This window comes from Mustela nigripes, chromosome 13, assembly GCF_022355385.1.
Source record: "Mustela nigripes isolate SB6536 chromosome 13, MUSNIG.SB6536, whole genome shotgun sequence".
In the NCBI taxonomy this organism is placed as follows: domain Eukaryota; kingdom Metazoa; phylum Chordata; class Mammalia; order Carnivora; family Mustelidae; genus Mustela; species Mustela nigripes.
The window spans coordinates 51,844,315-51,856,036 of NC_081569.1; positions in this window are offsets into that span (position 1 = coordinate 51,844,315).

The following is an 11,722-nucleotide window of genomic DNA, read 5'->3' on the forward strand; positions in this document are numbered from 1 at the left end:
GGTCACTGTCAGCAGTGACACCTCTCATGCCACCTGAAAGAGGAAAGTAAGGAGAAATGATGTAGGAGAAAGGCACGGAACTTAATCTTGGGTGATTCAGCTGAAGGGCCACCCAATGTCCACCAATTATCACCAGCTTTCTGCCCAAATCAGTATTGATTTGGGCAGAAAGCTGGTGATAATTGGCTGGAAAATGCCTAGCAAACTCACTTCGTCCGCCACATGTCTACAGGGCCGCCCCCTGGGCCTGGCCCTGGATCCCAAGTTGTGGTGGCTCCAACCCTGCCAGAAAGATCTCGGTGAGTCAGGCACAGCCTAGGCCAATGCCTCCTGCTGCTCAGCCTCCAGGGGTACCCTCCGTGGTGCTGGCAGAAGGGGCCTGCTCTGCCTTTTGGTACAAGCAATAAGCCTCACCTAGTTTTTCTGTCTTCTTTTCCTGGGGTTCTGTGCCTCGAGTCCTCCAATTGGGGAACCCTCATTCCACACCACGAGTCCACCTGCCACCCAGGTGGAAACGGTGCCTTTCGGAGATGCAGAAAACCCTCAAAGTAAGAGAAACCTCTGTGCCCCCACTGAGGCCATCCACAACTTTTGGCACCACAGTGGGCTGAAAAGTCGGAGGCTGATGCTGGGTCACCACCCCTCCCTCAAGTCTCCTCTGGGACATCTTCCCTGTGGAGGGGCCCGCAGGCAGCCCATGTCTCTTGACACATTTTCCAGATGGCTGCAACATGCCCTTAGTGAGAAAGTGCTCTAGGCCACGGGGCACAGGGTGGTCGGAAGGCAGCCCAACACCGGCCAATTTGCATGAGCTTTCTGCCCACATCGATACCGATATGGGCAGAAAGTACCTAAGAATTGGCTGGGACACCCCTGGCAAATTCGCATTGTGCATCCTGGCCCAGGATCCTGAGTTCTCGAGGCTCGAACCCTACCAGAAAGCCCTCCAGAAGTCAGGTGCTGGAGAGGCCAATGCCTCCTGTTCATCACCCTCCGAGGTTCTCTTCCTAACCCTGGCGGATAGAGTCTGCCATGCCCCCAGGCCTAGGCACTAAGCCTCGCCTGCTTTTTCAGTCTTCCGTTTCCAGGGTCCTGTTCCTCCTGCCCTCCAGTTGGGGAACCCTGAGTACCACGCCACGAGTCCACCTGCCACCCTGAGGAAAACAGTGCCTTTCAGAGCTGTGGAAAAGCCTCAGAGTGAGAGAAACCTATCGTGCCCCCCTTGAGGCAAGCCCCAACATTCGGCACACCAGCAGCCTGAAAAGTCAGAGGCAGACACCCAGCCACAACCCCTCCCTCAGCTCTGGTCCTGGAAAACTCCCCTGAACCGGGAAACCATGGTGGGCTGCATCAACTCAGCGCATTTTCTGGCTGGCCTCGACATGCCCTGAGCGAGAAAGGGCCCTAGGCCCCGGGGAACAGGGCAGTCCACAGGGCCGCCCAACCATGTCCAATTCTCATAAGCTTTCTGCTCAAATTGATACTGAATTGGGCAGAAAGCTCATGAGAATTGGCTGGAAAACCCCCAGCAAACTCACTTCATGTGCCGCACATCTGCAGGGTTGCCCCCTGGGCCTGGCTGGGGATCCCGAGTTGTCGAGCCTCAAACCCTGCCAGAAAGCCCTCCATGAATCAGGCGCAGGTGAGGCCATCGCCTCCTGCTTCTCAGCCTGGGTGGGGGAGGTCCCCGCCCTGGCGCTGGCAGATGGGCCTGCCATGCCCCTAGCCTGGGCCCTAACCCTCGCCTGTTTTTTTGTTGTTGTTGTTTTGTTTTGTTTTAATTTTTTATTTTTTATAAACATATATTTTTATCCCCAGGGGTACAGGTCTGTGAATCGCCAGGTTTACACACTTCACAGCACCCACCAAACAAAGCACATACCCTCCCCAATGTCCATAACCCGACCCCCCTTCTCCCAACCCCCCTCCCCCCAGCAACCCTCAGTTTGTTTTGTGAGATTAAGAGTCACTTATGGTTTGTCTCCCTCCCAATCCCATCTTGTTTCATTTATTCTTCTCCTTCAGTCTTCCGATTCCAGGGTCCTGTCCTTCCGGCCTTCTTATTGGTGAAGCCTGAGTCCCACGCCATGAGTCCACCTGCCACCCAGGTGGAAATGGTGCCTTTCAGAGTGGGAAAAGGCTCAGAGCAAGAGAAACTTTGATGCCCCCACTGAGGCCATCCCCAGCCTTTGACGCCACAGTGGCCCAAAAGGACAGAGGCGGACACCCAACCGCAACCCCTCCCTCAACTCTGCTCTGAAAAACTCCCCTGCGCCAAGGCCCCTGGGTGGGCTGTGTTGTCTTTTTTTTTTTTTTTAATTTTTTTTAATTTTTTTTTTTTAATTTATTTGTTTGACAGACAGAGATCACAAGTAGGCAGAGAGGCAGGCCAAGAGGAGGAAGCAGGCTCCCTGCTGAGCAGAGAGCCTGATGTGGGGCTTGATCCCAGGACCATGGGATCATGACCGGAGCCAAAGGCAGAGGCTTTAACCCACTGAGCCACCCAGGTGCCCCATGGGCCGTGTTGTCTTGGCGTGTTTTCTGGGTGGCCTCAACATGCCCGGAGCAAGAAATCACTCTAGGCCATGGGGGACAGGACGGTCCAAAGAGCCACCCAATGCCCGCCAAATTCTCACGAGCTTTCTGTCCTAGTCAAAAGTTCATGAGAACTGGCCAAAAACCCTGGTGAACTCGCTTCATGCGCCATATGTCTACAGTGCCACCCCCTGGGCTTGGCCCGGGATCCTGAGTTGTCACAGCTCGAACCCTGGCAGAAAGTCCACCATGAGCCAGGTGCAGGCGAGGCCATCACCTCCTGCTGCTCAGCCTCCAGGGGTACCCTCCTTGGCACTGGCAGATGGGGCGTGCCATGCCCCTTGGCCCAGGCCTTAACCCTCCCCTGGTTTTTCATTCTTCCTTTTTCTGGAGTCCTGTCCCTCAAGCCCTCCAACTGGGAAACCCTGAGTCCCACACCATGAGTCCACCTGCCATCCAGGCTGAAACGGTGTCTTTTGGAGCTGGAGAAAAGCTTCAGAGTGAGAGAAACCTCCATAACCCCACTGAGGTCATCCCCAACCTTTGGCGCCACAGCGGGCTGAAACATCGGAGGCTTATGCCCAAGCCACAACCCCTCACTTAACTCTGCTATGGGAAATCTCCTCTGGGAAGTGCCCCTCAGTGGGCATCTTCATCTCAGTCTGTTGTCTAGATGGCCCAGATATGCACTGAGCGAGAAATTGCTATAGCCCACGGGGGAGAGGGCAGTCCGAATTGCCACCCAATGCCAGCCAATTCTCATGATATTGATTTGGGCAGAAAGATGGTGAGCATTGGTGGGAAATCCCCTGGAGAATTCACTTCCTGCAGCATATATTTGCACTGACACTGGCTTTATCTAGAGTCAGGTCCTTAGAGGTCTCGGCAGGAACTCTGCAAGAAAGCCCTCTATGAGCCAGGTGATGCGAGTCCATTGCCTCCTGCTACTGAGCATCTGTGTGACTGCCTTGGTCTCAGCATATCTGGCCTACCATGCTCCTAGGCTCTAAATAAACCCTAGTTTCAGTTTTCAGGCTTCTATTCCAAGGCTCCTGACCCCAACACCATGTGGATAATGGAGGTCTGAGTTACACCCTATGACTCCACATGCCACATGGTAGGAAATCATGCCATTTGGAGCTGTGTCAAGCCCTCAAAGGGGATGAAACCTGCATGCACCCATAAAGCTATCCTGACCATCGCAGCCCCCCTGGCCATAAAACCATATACTTGTGATGCCAGAAATCTGCCCCCAATTCAGTACTGAGGACAGCCCACCTCAGATCCAGCAAATATTCCCTGCAGTGACCCAAGGCCCTAACACTAACCCTACTTTGGGTTTTCAGGCTTCCATTCCAAGGGACCTGGCCCCTAAGCCCCCAGATTAAGGACCCCTGAGTGACACTTCACGCATCTGTCCTCTACACAGATGGAAACCATGCCCTTTGGAGCTACGCTGAACCCTCAGAGGAGAAGAAACATGCATGTCCCCCTAAAGCCATCCATACCATTGGTGGCCCCCTGGGGACAAACCCTGATTCTTCAGGGTGGCCAGATGAATGTCCTAAACTTAGCCTCAATGGAAGCCAATTTCAGTGCTGTCAAATCCAGCCTGCCATGTCCCTAGGCCCTAACCCTAACCCTAGGTGGGGTGTATAGTATTCCATACCCTGAGGCCTGGCCCACAAACCCACCAGATTCACCCTGGTATGCCCCGGCCTCCTAGGGCAAAGTGGTGCCATTGGGAGCTGCGTAGATTCCTCAGACTGGGAAACCTGAATGCCCCCTGAAGCCACCCCCAGCATTTTTTACCCCCACCCCAGACTCAAACCTGGAATCCGACCCCCTGCCTTGTGCCCACCCTCAACTCATCCCACCAGGGAGGCCACCTCAGCACTGGCAGATCGGGTCTGCCATGCCCTAGGCCCTTACCATAACCCTTGTTTGGGTTTTCAGGCTTCCATCCAAAGAGACTTGGTCCCCCAGATTAAGGACTACTGAGCAACACCACAGGACCCCACCCACCACGTGGAAGGACATCTTGTGGTTTGGCACTGCACTGAACCCTTGGATGGGGAGAAACATGCAAGCCCCCCTAAAGCCACCCCCACCATGAGAGGCCCCCATAGCCATAAAACCAGATTCTGCTGTGCCTCTGGAAGCATGCCCTGGACTCAGTCCTGAGGGGAGCCCACATCAGCGCTGGCACATTGGGCCTGCCATGCCCTTAGGCTCTAACACTAACCCTAAGTGGGGTGTATAGGCTTCCATGCCCAGAGGCCTGTTCCCCAAGCCTGCTGATGGACATCTCTGAGACTCATGCTGGCATAGATTAAAAGCACTTCAGTAACACCCCAGGACTGTGCCCCACACACATGAGGAAACCATGCCCTTTGGAGATCTGCAGAACCCACAGACTGGGAAAAACCTGCATGCCATTCTGAGGACACCCCCAGCTTCTGTAGCCTCCCTGGACATGATGCCTGATGCCCACTCTGACATCAGCCTACTGGGGAGCCCACCTCAGCACCAGCAGATCAAGCCTGCCATGCCCAGAGGCCCTTACCATAACTCTAGTTTCTGTTTTCAGGCTCCCATCCTAAGAGACCTGGTCCCAATTCCCCAGATTAAGGACACCTCTGCAAGAACCCAAGAATCCGATTACCATGCGGGGGGCAAACTGTGCCGTTTGGAGCTCCACAGTGCCCTCAAAGAGAAAGAAACCTGCACACCCTCTAAACCACCCCTACCATCAGTGGTACCCCTGGCCAGAACTCCCAATTCTACTGCACTGCAGGATATATTCCCTCAATTCAACCCCGAGGGGAGCCCGCATCAGCACCGGCAGATCAGAGCTGCCATTCCCCAAGGCCATAACCCTAACCCTAAGTTGTGTTTTCAGGCTTCCTTCTACAGGGGCCTGTTCCCACAAGCCCTCTGGGTTGGGAACCCTGGAGTCACACTGTAGGAGTCTGCCTGCCACCCATCAAGAAACCAGTCTGTTTGGAGCTGCATGGAACCCTCAGAGCCAGAGATAACTGAGTGTCCCCATGAGTACTCCCCCACGTTCTGCAGCGCCCTGGAGCCTGATGCGCCGCCTGACCCCCATCTTCAACTCAGCTCCTCGGGGAACCCACCTCTGGACCAGCATGTCAGGCCTGCCAGACCCCTAGCTCAGCTCTCCACAGGGACCCCTGTCAGCTCTAGGCAGACCTGGAACTCTCCTGCCTGCCACAAAGTTCTGGGATCCCCTCTTCTCACTTTACACTGGCCCAAGGCTTTCATGAGAAATGGGGAAGTCTACCTCCTGAATGCTTAACACCTCCTTTCCTCTTTTCCCATATTTCTCTCCACTTACCTTTGTACCTGGGCAAACTGTAAGGAACATATCCATGGAACACGGACATGCTCTGACATCTGCATCTTTCCTGGAAGCTTTCCGAGGGCTCCTTATGCAAACACAAACTAGTGTATCCTACCACAGTGTGTTTGAAAATATTCATCAACAGAACAGGAGAGCAAAAATTACTCCACTTTTACCTCACTTTTCATGAAGTATAACATGGTCTTTCCTTCCTTGACTTCAGTTCCAATCTGTTTCCAGCAGTGTTCATTCTTTTGCTTCAGGGGTAGGATTTCATGATTCCTCACCTGCATAGTATACCCAGAGCCCATCACAACAAGTACCCTCCCTAATAGCTGTCACACATTTAACCCTTCCCCTCCACCCCTGCCCTCTAGCAACCCTTGGATTGTGCTCTAAGTTTAAGTCTGTTTCCTAATTGACCTATCTTTCTCCCCTCACTATGTTCATCTGCTTTCTTTCTGAAATTCCATAGAAGTAAAATTATAGGCTATTGGTCTTTTCTTACTGATTTTGCTGAGCTAAAGCCACCTTAGATCCATCCACATCCTTGCAAATGGTAAGATTTCATTCTTTCTGAACCTGGCTCCTATTCCATTAAGAAGATGTGGGAGATTATATATCTATGTTCATATATACATATATACACTCATCAGTGAATGGACATCGGGACTCCCTCCATCATTTCGTTATGGTTTATAATGCTGGTGTCAATATCACAGAGCTTGTATCCCATTGAATGTGCATTTTTGTGTCCTTTAGGGAAATACCTAGGAGGGAAACTGCTGGATCCTAGGGTTGTTCTGTTCTTAGCTTTTGGAGGAACCACCGTGCTCTTTTCCAGAGTGGCTGCAACAACCCACATGCCCACCGACAGTGCAGGAGGGTTCCGCTGGAAGCAGAACATTCCCTGCCAGCAATTTCCTAAGGAGGAAACAGAAAATTTGGGAGATAACATGACTCACCCAGCATCTGGGAAGCAGCCCCAGAAATTCATCCCAGGGTTCCGGACGCCATGCCCTGGGAAGCCATCAGAATACCTCTATCCAGGGGAATTCCCAAAGACTCTTTCTGACTTCACCATCCATGAAACTGCAGAGAAAGGATGACATGTCCAACTCTCTAGATGGTCCACTGGGTGAAAGTAGAAAGTCAAGATTCCCTTTTCAACCATACAAGTCTCCTTGGAATCCTTTTGAATGTTCCCTCTGCCCTCATCAGAACTCTTTGGATAAAAAAGACGAATCCATTAGGATACATCACCTTGAACAAAGAAGAAGCCATCATCCAAGCCTCTATCTGACCACAGCCACTTCACTCTAGATGCTGGCCATTCCACCACAGCCTAGCATACACGGAATCAACACTGTAAGATGAAGGAACACATTCTAGGTTCCAAACACACACCGAGTCCATCTCATCTTCCCTTTCATATCCAAGAGGTTGCCTAGGAAAGAGATGTTCCAGATACCTTTGTAAGCCAGAAATAAACAGAGAAACTGAGATCCCCTGCCAGATGCTCCCTGCAGGGAAACTCAGGAACTCTAGCACCCACTCACCATTGCTGACAGCTGCGTTAGTGTGACTTTTGGGCTCCCTGGAGACTAGAGAAAACCCCGGATGTTTGGGGTGAAAGAGAAGTTTGACCTCCCATGCTGGCATGGATGTGGCATTGTGCCCCATGGGCCTATTGTTTTCTCTGAATGCTGAAGTCCTGGGACAAGTTGCATGACTGACTCAGATGCTGATTTCCAAACTTCAGGTCTCGTGGAGCCAGAGCAAAGAAGGGTTGTCAGGTGGGCATAAGCAGGCACCTCCCACCTAAAGCCTGAACACCTGCTCTGATTCCTGGGAGAAGGAGAGACACATGCTTGTTTCTTAAGTGGTCATTCACTTCATTCTAAAGCCAGCCAATGCCCTTGTCCATTTTGGAGAAGCAAATAGACTGTTCCAAACAAACACTCAACTTTTTGGTTCCAAAAACACCATATGTCGGGTTTGGTTCCCCCTGGCTCCAGACCCCCACCTGGAGGACCCTCCTGAACCATCCTGACAGCACATTCCCATCAAACCTGGGACAATGGAGCACAGTGCTGAGTGGGAGCCTGGCTCCAGCGGTTTTTAACACCACTCTTGAGCCTGGGGAAACAGAGAGTCTTCAGTTCAACACTCTGTCCTGTAAAAACAAGCTGCAATGCCTTACCTTTCAGGGTCTCTCACCCAGCACCTCCCCACTGCTAGAGCCAGCAGGCTGCTCTGACTCCGCCTCTGGTGTATTTCCACAGCAGCTCGCTACTGCCTCCAGTGGTGGCAAGCAGCATTGCCATGCCTACCGTGCTCTCTTGCACCACATTCACCACTCCCCCCAGTGGCATGAATTGGCACTGCCAGGTGTTCCACAGACTCCTAATGCAGCTCACAAACCCTCCACAGGTCTAAAGCCACACTGGCACTGTCCCTCCAGATTGGGGACTTCTGGGCCACACCCCACGAGTCCACTTGCCACCCAGAAAGAAACTGTGCCATTTGAAGCTATGTAGAACCATAGGAATGGAACAATCCGCATGCCTCCCCCAACCTCACAAACTCACAGCCTGACCCTTGTGCTCAACTCATTCCCCAGGGCTCTCACCTCAGCGCCGGCAGATTGGGCCTGGATACCCCTAAGCCCTAACCCAAACTCTAGTTGGTGTTTTCAGGCTTCCATGCCCAGAGACCTGGCCAATAAGCCCTCCATACTGGGAACCCCTTGGCCACACCTAAGGACTCTGCCTGACATCCAGGAGGAAACCCTTTGGTTCGGAGCTGCCCAGAACACTCAGATCTCGAGAGACACGCATGCATTTCTGAGGCCACCCTCACCACAGACCGAACGACAAAGAAACCAAGGGCCCTGTGTGCCACTTGAACCCCATTCTCCATTCAGCCAATCAGGGAACCTGCCTCAGTCCTGCAGATTAGGTCTGCCAGGCCCCTAGGCCCTAAACTTAACCTGATGTTGGCTTTCAAGGTTTCTATCCTCAGAAAACTAGCCCCCAAGCCCTCCAGATTGGGGACACCTGAGCCTCACCCCAGGACTCGGGCTGCCACCAATGAGGAAATCATGCCCATTGGGGCTACACAAAACATGTAGAGCAGGAGAAACATGCATGCTCCTCAAGAACTACACCAACCATCACCAGCCCCCGGTAATAAAGCCGGATTCTGCCTCAGTGCTGGACAAATGCTCTCAACTCAGCCCTGAGGGGAACCCACCTCAGCTCTGGCAGATCAGGCCTGCAATGACCCTAGGCGCTGTACCTAACCTGAGTTGGGTTTTCAGATGTCTTTCCCCAGAGCCCTGACCCTCAAGCCCTCCAAGTGTTGAGCCCTGAGTCACACGCCATGAGTCCACCTGCCACCCAGGAGGAAACAGTGCTTTTCAGAGCTGCTGAAAAGCCTTAGAGTGAGAGAAACCTGCATGCCCCTACTGAGACCAACCCCAACCTTCCGCTCCACAGCAGCCAAAAAGTCGGAGGCTGACGGCAGACCACCACCCCTCCCTCAACTCTTCTCTGGGAAAGCTCCCCTGCATAGTGGCCCGGGGAGGGGGGGCAGGGTCATCTTGAAGCATTTTCCGGATGTCCACAACATGCACCCAAGCAAGAAATTGCTCTAGGCCACGGGAGACAGTGTGGTCCGAAGGGCCGCCCAATATCTGCCAATTCTTACGAGCTTTCTGCCCATGTTGATATCAATTTGGGCAGAAAGCTGGTGATAATTGGTTGGAAAATGCCCAGCGAACTCCCTTTGTGCACCACATTTCTGCAGAGCCGCCCCCTGGGCCTGGCCCAGGATCTCGAGTTGTCACAGCTTGAACCCTGCCAGAAAGCCCTCCATGAGTCAGGTGCAGGCGAGGCCAATGCCTCCTGCTACTCAGCCTCCGGGGGTACCCTCCCTGGCACTGGCAGATGGGGCCTGCCATGCTCGTAGACCCAGGCCCTAACCCTTCCCTGCTTTTTCAGTCTTCCTTTTCCAGGGTCCTGTTCCTTGAGCCCTCCAACTGGGGAGCCCTAAGTCACAGGCCATGAGTCCACCTGCCACCCAGGAAGAAATGGTGTCTTTTGAAGCTGCAGAAAACCCTCAGAGCAAGAGAAACCTTCAGGCCCCCATTGAGGCCATCCCCAAACTTCAGCACCACAGCGGCCCAGAAAGTCGGAGGCTGATGCCCGGCCATAACCCCTCCCTCAAATCTGCTCTGGGTAAGCTCCCCTGTTCAGGGGCCCTCGGGTGGGCAGCATTGTCTTGGAGCTTTTTCTGGATGGCCGTGACATGAACCGAGCAAAAAATCACTCTAGGCCATGGGGGACAGTTAACCTAAAATTCTCTAATTTGAAAAAAATATATCAGAGCACAGAATCACAGATCATTACATTAAACTGCTCTATTCCCCCTGGATCTCTTCTGCATGTTGAGATTATTTACCTTTGGGGAAACCAGAATACACAAAGTCATGGTTTCCATTAGAAGAAATTACAGACTTTACCCAGTCCTACCATCCAGTCCAGCTAACTGACTCCCTTCCAAATGGTAGGAACTATTTATAAATTTCTGTCTTAAGAAATGGTGGTGATTCAAAAGGGTGTGAATTGTGTGTCTCAATCCCTTGAAGCTCCTGCTGAGTGAGACCTGCTCCTGAGCAGGTACAAATAAACCTGCTCTCTAATTCCTCAGCAACTGATAATATTTTGTTCCCAAACCTTCTTTCTCCTTTATTTCAAGGTTGTTTTTGCTCAGACTCTTTATTTGAATCATTTTTACTCATATAGTTTTATATATATTCTGGTCTCATTTTCACAATTCCAATTGTATTGTGAGGTGAACTTCTCTTCAAAGAGTCTGTATCTTTATTAAATTGACATGTAAAGGGGCTTCAATTTTTCATCCCTTTTTTTCCTCTATTAGATTCATGGAAATAAAACACTGTTTTGTTGGAAATTTCATTCCAACATAGCAAGATCTTTATTTGAAAGCATGGAATAATCAAGTTTTTAAAAAACATCATCATTATTACAAAAACAATCTGAGGGTTTTGGAGGAATGGGGGGCAGGAAGTTGGGTAAGCCTGGTGGTGGGTACTATGGAGGGCATGTATTGCATGGAGCAATGGGTGTGGTGTATAAACAATGAATTCTGGAATACTGAAAAGAAATTTAAAAAAATAAATTTTTAACCCCTCCCCACAAAAAAAAAAAAAACAATTTATTGTGTACTTCTATATACCACAACACACTCTATTGTTCTCCATGTATTAACTCCTTTACTCCTAACAACACCACCACAAGGTTAAGTGATATTATCATGCCTATTTTACAGATGAGAAAATTCAGGGACAGAGAAGTGAAGCAATGTAGTTCATAAATCAAGGAGTTGGAGATTCAAATCCAGGTAGTCTGTCTCCAGAATGTTTGCTTTTAGTTCCTACATAATACTGCTATTTATAAAATTGCTCCTATATCATTTTTCCTATTTCCTCCACTAATTTCAAATTTTCTTTGGAAATTAGAAAATCTATGAATTTCACTTATAATAAATATTGAAAATAAGAGTTCATATTTAGGAAAAAAATGAAATCACCAAAATCCCATAACCTAGAGACATTGTGGTAGAAAGTCTAAATATTTCCATATATAAATTAATATAACATGTAATTTTTTGTGTTTTATAATTTTTTAACTTAATGACAAAGTATATACCTTTTCAGTTTCATTTATGCCAAGTTCTAAATTTGTTTCATTTTGTATTAAAATCTTATAAACATAGTTTTAAGTATATATAAAAGTT